We start from the raw sequence: 6782 nt of genomic DNA on the forward strand, positions 1-6782 counted from the left end.
TCGCTGCTTGCACCCGTAGAATCTAAGTTTAATCTCGGCTGAGGTGCGGGTATCAAAGGTGTCCTTCAGCCGGGTTAGTATCCCTGCGACAGTCTTCCTCCCAGGTGGCCAGGATTTTACTTCCCTTTTGGCTGCCCCAGTTAGTTGGGCCACCAGGATGCTCACTTTTTGCTCTTCTGTGAGGGGGTACACCTGGAAGAGGCTATCCAGCTTTTCTCTAAAGTCATGCAGGGTATGTGACTCCCCTGAGTACTGGGGTAGCCAAGCTGCTCCCGGGATATAGGGCATGGTGAAGGGCATAACTGCAACAGCGGTAGCGCTGGCGGGGGTTGAGGCAGTGGAGCTCTCCTCCGTATCCGACATCTTCCTCCCCCCTAGTGGACCGTGGCCTACCTTGCGATGATCCTGTTCCGTAGGCCGCGGCTCCGCAGTGGATCGTCAGGGTTGAGGACCTTCCGTCGCGCTCCTGTGACGTCGGCGTCTGCTGGGCTCCTTCCAGGACCTTACGCAACGTCCGGACGTGAGGCGGGGCTTCAGTTCTCGCGCGCTTTCGGAGTCCACGCCCCTCTTCTTCCCGCGCGGCGTCCTCAAGATGGCGTCCAATGGCGGGAAAACTCCACGGATGGCGGGAAGAAGGCTGAAGATGGCGCCGGATGGCGGGAAACTTCACCGATGGCGGGAAGAAGGCTGAAGATGGCGCCGGATGGCGGGAATCTTCACCGATGGCGGGAATCTTCACCACTGGTAAGTTTGAACAGTCTTTGCTTTTCAGGCACGCAGTACCCGGTGGTTGCGGGCACGTGATCCTGCCGACTACGCCAAAGTTGACGCGCCCCTGGGCCTGTGTCGCGCTGCGTTGCGCACGCGGGAGCTTACCCGGAGCCGGATCTGTTTAGGGTTGTAGTCTCGTGGCGGTGACCCGGTCCGTGCCCAGGGAGTCAAACTGGACGGCAGTCTGTTAGCGGTAGAAAATGGTTGATGACTACGCCACCCGTTGAATGCAGCCAGGGGGCTGCTGCTGCAGGGCAGACCGCTGAGGCCGGTGGAAGGATGGTGCAGCGTGATAGTATAACCCCCAACGGGAGGGGTATGGCCTCAGGGCAGCCGACGTGGATGATGGGGGTAGCAGGAACCACTCAGAGACGGTATGGTAGCGTTCAGGGTCTTTACTGGTAACAACGATAGACCCTCCCGGAGTACTTGCTAGCGAACGGGGCCTGGTCAGTCCTTGAGCAGATGGGATCTCCCCTGGCCAGGCGTAGTTGTAGGCCTCCCAAGCTGACTGTACTCTTCTGGCTACCTTGCTAGAAGCTGATGTAAGTAGCCCACGTCCCTGAGTGTACCGTGTGGTGCTCACCCGTATGGCCGGTGACTCGGGGCCTTCTAATGGCTTCCGCTCCACGATGGCGGTGCTGGTCCCACGCGTGTGACCGGGCCTTCGGGCTTCTGGGCCAGGGGACCTGAAATCCCCTGCCTGATGGATTCTGCTGCTGGGTAGAAGTTAGTCCCCACAGCCTCGGACTCCGGGTCCGGTAAAGAATCTTCTTAGTCAGGGCGAGCTCTTTAGCTGCCAGCCCCTGACTCCTTGTGACTCTGCTGCTTCCTATGCTGCTCTTGTCTCTACTCTTCCTGGACTCACTAACCCTGCCTCAGCCCCGGGTTTATACAGGGGAAGTTCTTCCCCTCCCAAGGCTGGGCAGGAGGTGTGGCATGCACAGGATCCCTGACCAAAGGACCTCCCACCTGCTCTCAGACGTAATATCTCTATCACTGTGACAACCAGACCCCTGGGGTGTCACACAGGGATTTATTCTGACTGCTGGTTTCAGAGTCGGGAGGGAATTTTTCCTCAGGTGAAGATTGGCCAAATCATTTGGGGTTTTTGCCCTCCTCTGGATCAACTTTAGCAATTACAGAACTAACAGGTCGAACTTGATGGACGCAAGTCTTTATTCGGCTTTACTAACTATGTAACTATGTAATCATCACCGGATTTCAATAAACGCATACATTCTGGCGTATGCCTTTAACAGAAACTAAAAATAAATGCTTTTATCATAAATTGGCAGAAGCACTGTTCCTATAAATGTAGATTTCTGCACTAAAAACCATATGTGATTATATTTATAAGTTTGGCAGAGTACATTTGGTGAGATTTAAAGTTCTATGTAGAAAGGAGGGGAAGAGGAAGGAGCTCTGCTTCTACTAGAGCCTCTGTCCGTTCCCTCCCTAGTATCATCTATTGAATGTTACAATTCTAAAAGTTAATATAACGAGCTTTGCCACATGACATAAGATTAGAAACCAAACCAAAAATTCCATTTGTAGACCCATGTTTCGGGATGTTTGCCCCTCATCAGTGCAGACCAGGAAACCTGGAAGAACACTAGTGCCACCTATTGGATGTGGAAATTCTAAAAGTCAATATTGACACATGCTTTTGGGTATTTTTTTCTACCTCATCAGTGCAAAGCAGCATAATTGATTTGGTTGGATCACAAGGGATCTAAGGGGAAAGGTTTTATTTATGGAGAGTGCCAAGTTGGTGTATGGGGACTTATAGGCCATAAAATACTCCAATACGATTTTTTAGTATTCAAATAGGGGACAGAAATGCTAGTGCCACCTTGTGGATGCAGAAATCCTAAAGGTCAATATCGACCCTTTAACGATCCTTGCCACATAATATAAGATTAGAAATAAGATTAGAAGACAAATCAGAAACTCCATTTACAGACCCATATTTCATGGTGTTTGTAAAGTAGTGTGGGGGGGGGTAACCATGGGCAAGTAACTCATCTCTTGTGCCCCGGCATGTTACATGTAGGTAGTGGTCCTGGTTGGGTGTGTGGACTTGTGCTATGAGGGTGCTACGCCCTTGCAAGCCACATGTAACCAATGACTTTGATTGGCCAGGACTAGATGTTTCACAGTTCAATGAGGGAGATTAGCAGTCAAAAATAAACTTTTTACTAAATGGTAAATTGGTGGGGGTTATATAAAGTTTGTAGCGGGTACACAACTTAATGAACGTTTCCTTTACAATAGGGAGCATTATCCTCACACAGTTTCAGTTCTTTCCTCTTTACTCACTTGTCCTCTATTTTCACTGTTCCACCCTAATTCACCAAACTTCAGCTCAGTACTAAAATCTAGTTAGCAAGTGTTCTTTACTCAACCCGCGGTTCCATATCTCCTTTCCCTTCAAGGGAACTATGATGCCAGTATGGCCGATACTTATCTTCTCTGACCCTGATGCTCTGGAACTCCTGTCTGGGGCACTCTCTTCATCTCATGTGCTCTATCCCATCTTGGCCGGTTACTTCTCTGAGATATAAACTCTGGGCCGTACTGCTAGACGTCCTCTTCCTTGATCCATCTCCGATCGATCACTCTGTCTTTTGTTCACTTTTCCTTTTCCCTCTGCTCCGGTTTCGGCTAACCATCGTCACGGTCTCTCCTCATCTCGGGACATCCAACTGCTTTCAGTTGGTCTTCTTTTTACGCACACTGGGCCCTATTTGATATCCTGACAGGAAACTGTCTCTGTGTCCTTATCTTAGCAGCTCCTACTCTGGGCTAGTCCCAAACTTTAACTCTTGTTCTCCCTACCATGGGGCAATGCACAATACACAATATTAACGCATGTCACAATTCACATTACACAATACAACATTACACATATTTTTCCCCTCATCAGTGCAAAGCAGGAGAACTGGTTTGGCTGGGTGAAAGGACATCACCATATTAACCCTTTAACGAGTCTTGCCACATAATTTGTGATCTAAGGGGTAATGTTGATCCTTATGGAGAATGATTATGATGAGCCCCCAGGGCCGTGGGGTACTCAGCAGCCGGGCCTCTGGTTGCCGGGGGGGAAATATCACGGTGGCTGGCCCGGTCCGTGGCCCAGGGTGGTCACTCAAAAGGGGGATATGTATATATGGGGATTTGGGAAAGTTTGTGATGCCACCTATGGTACCTGGTGAAGATCACCAGCGCTGCAACAGTCCTCTGAGGCAGATGTTAGGGCAGCTTGAGATGGGACGGCTCCCCACAGGTGGAGCAGAAGAGAGTGGGTCGCGCTGGGAGTTGTAGTGCAGGGGGAACGATAGTGCCGATGAAGAATGGACAGAGGCAATGCAGTGCAGTCATCCAAGATTTTACTCACAGTTCTTTAGACACTTCACAGGTGCACTGTGCAGGTAAAGGACTCCCGCGTCACGCTGCGTTCACCGGGCAGAGGTTCAATCCTTCCTCAGGCAGTTTGGGAATACCTGGCAGAACCCCACTTTCTAGTGTTCCTATTTTGACCGTCTTTACTCTGGTCCTTCTCCCTCCTGCTCTGCGCTGCCCACTCTCAATCCCGCTCGGGTGCTCTGAAGTCCTTCTAGTACGTCGGATCCGGGACCTACTTGACCCTCCTGGGGGATTAGAATGCCACAGCGATCCCTCTGTCTTCTGACAGATGCGGGGCGTACGGGTGCCGTCCTGCACACGCCGTACCCCCTAGGATCCTTTCTGTAGAACGGAGCCTACTCCCTGCTCCCCTCTGGGGCCTTCTGACCTGGCCCTAACAGTGGAGCAGATCTCCTAATGAGACTCTGCTCCCGGACTGTTCTTCTGAACAGTCCCGAGCTGTTCTTGTGAACAGCTCCCTAGAACTGACACGACTACTCCACCACTGAACTGAACTGCCACCCTAAGATGGCTTCCCTATTTATACTCCTACTAAAGTGCTCCCTCTAACTACTTCCTCCACCCACACCCACTACTGGTTCCCTCTACCTTTGGGTTCCCCCCACTCCAGCCAGGGTCAGGGTTCAGCAGAAACATACATTGCTTCTTGCCCCTCCAGTCGGCCTGGAGTAGTGTAGTGTTGGATGCAGGTGTTTTGGGGTTCCGTGCAGCACTCCCACCTTACCTGAGAGAAGGTAGACACCACACCTCAGGGTGACGTGCAGTACCTCTGTGGCGACTGAACCCTCAGGGGCGCCACACTTATGTCACGGGTGTGTCAGAAGTGACACAGTCACCCTACAGTTGGTTGCAGGAGATCTCTTCATTCGGCATTACAGACACCTTCTAACAAGCTGTCTCTAGGACCCAGCGGCTACCTCCCTCTTGCTAATTAACACCCTGGCCTGGGTGTATAATTACCTGCTGTTTGCTAGAGGGAGGTGCCAGCAATACTCACATGACCCCTTGTGAAGGCTTGGAGCTAGTTCAGCACTTCTTCCTCTCTGGTACTAAGAGGACGTGTATCCTTTTCTCTAAAGTCGACCAAAGCTAAGCTATCTTCCTTGTTTGTTCCACCTTGTTGTCTTTAGTTGTCAGTGGGGATCGACTAGCACTCACCCCCTTCCTTCCCTAGCCAGGGCCAAACGCCAGGGAAAGACAGGACGAGGTTCCTGTGCGGCAATTGGTGCGGAACCAATATAGGGACGTTAGGGGAGACAGGGTGATAAAGGTCAGCCTAGGATGTCTCCACTACCCCCTTTCCCTAGAGTCTGGGCCTCTTTTCCCCCTTCCCTTCATGTTGCACTTAGTCTTTCCTACACCTTGCGTGACAGCTAAGTCTTCAAAAGAAGCTTGTTACATATTTAAAATCCCAGAGAAGCATTGCACGGCCTATAAGTCTCCTTACACCAACTTGGCACTTACAATAAAGGGAAACTTTATCGATTATAGCAAACAAAAACACTTCTTTTTTTTTTATTATTATTTTATACATAGACGTGAGAAAATGACCTGATAGCAATGGTAGTTATAAACCCAGAAACATCACACTTCACCCCTGGCAAGACTGAAATAGTCAGAGTCATTGATACTCTCATTGCTTAGGTATCAAAGAGTTGTATCACTTGTACATTACATCGTGCATGTATTAAAAATAATAATTCACTAAAGTCATCCGTACAATGCACATGCAGCAATAGATAACTTATCTATAATGACTTATTACGTGGATTACCAGTAAATGGACTAGAAAGCAATGATAGTGCATAAAATTAGCATGTCCCGCAGGTGTCATCACACGAGGCTGTGGTAATCATCCCTTAGTTGCTCTCCTCACCGTCCCTCCCACAGACATTTGACACCTGGCTCCTTAACAAGGTACCTGTCACCGGTGAGAGACAGATTGTCACTTGCACATTGTGCTCATATGCTCAGCGATAGCAGCTAATGCGGAGAGACGGCAAGCTGGCAAAATGGTCTGATTAATACTGAAAGGTAAGGGACACGCGATCCTCGGAGAATAGGACGGGTATTTTTATCTCTGCACACAGCGCCAACCATTTGCATACGATAAGTATAGATATCTAAATTTATTAGAAACTGCAAAACACGAGGAAATAACGCAAGTTGTAGCCCCTGATACATTCGCTGCTATTAGGATTTTTTTTGTTTTTTTTCTTTAGCATTTTAGATGAAAATGCCATTCATTCAATTAAAAGTTGACATTTTCGGATTCATTTCTTTTCTTGCTCGTAATATCAATTCATCGGCTTTCCAATTCCAGCGTAATCTGCTATTATATAATTAATAAAATATATAAATATTAATGAAGCAGTAAAGAGGCTTACCTGCAGCGCTCCGTTCCTGAACAGTATTTAGGAAGGATATTGCTCTCTGTATTTGAATGTACTGCTATATTTTGAAATTAAGCAAGTTTCATTTTTTTAAAGGGGGCAATGCTTAGACCCTATTTATATAGTTAAAGGGGGTTTCAGAAATCCCATGTGTCAAGGTTGCGGTTTATTTTAAAAAAAAATAAACTG

This window comes from Phyllobates terribilis, unplaced genomic scaffold (assembly GCF_046119375.1).
Source record: "Phyllobates terribilis strain yellow unplaced genomic scaffold, ASM4611937v1 Scaffold_7__3_contigs__length_470593459, whole genome shotgun sequence".
In the NCBI taxonomy this organism is placed as follows: Eukaryota; Metazoa; Chordata; class Amphibia; order Anura; family Dendrobatidae; genus Phyllobates; species Phyllobates terribilis.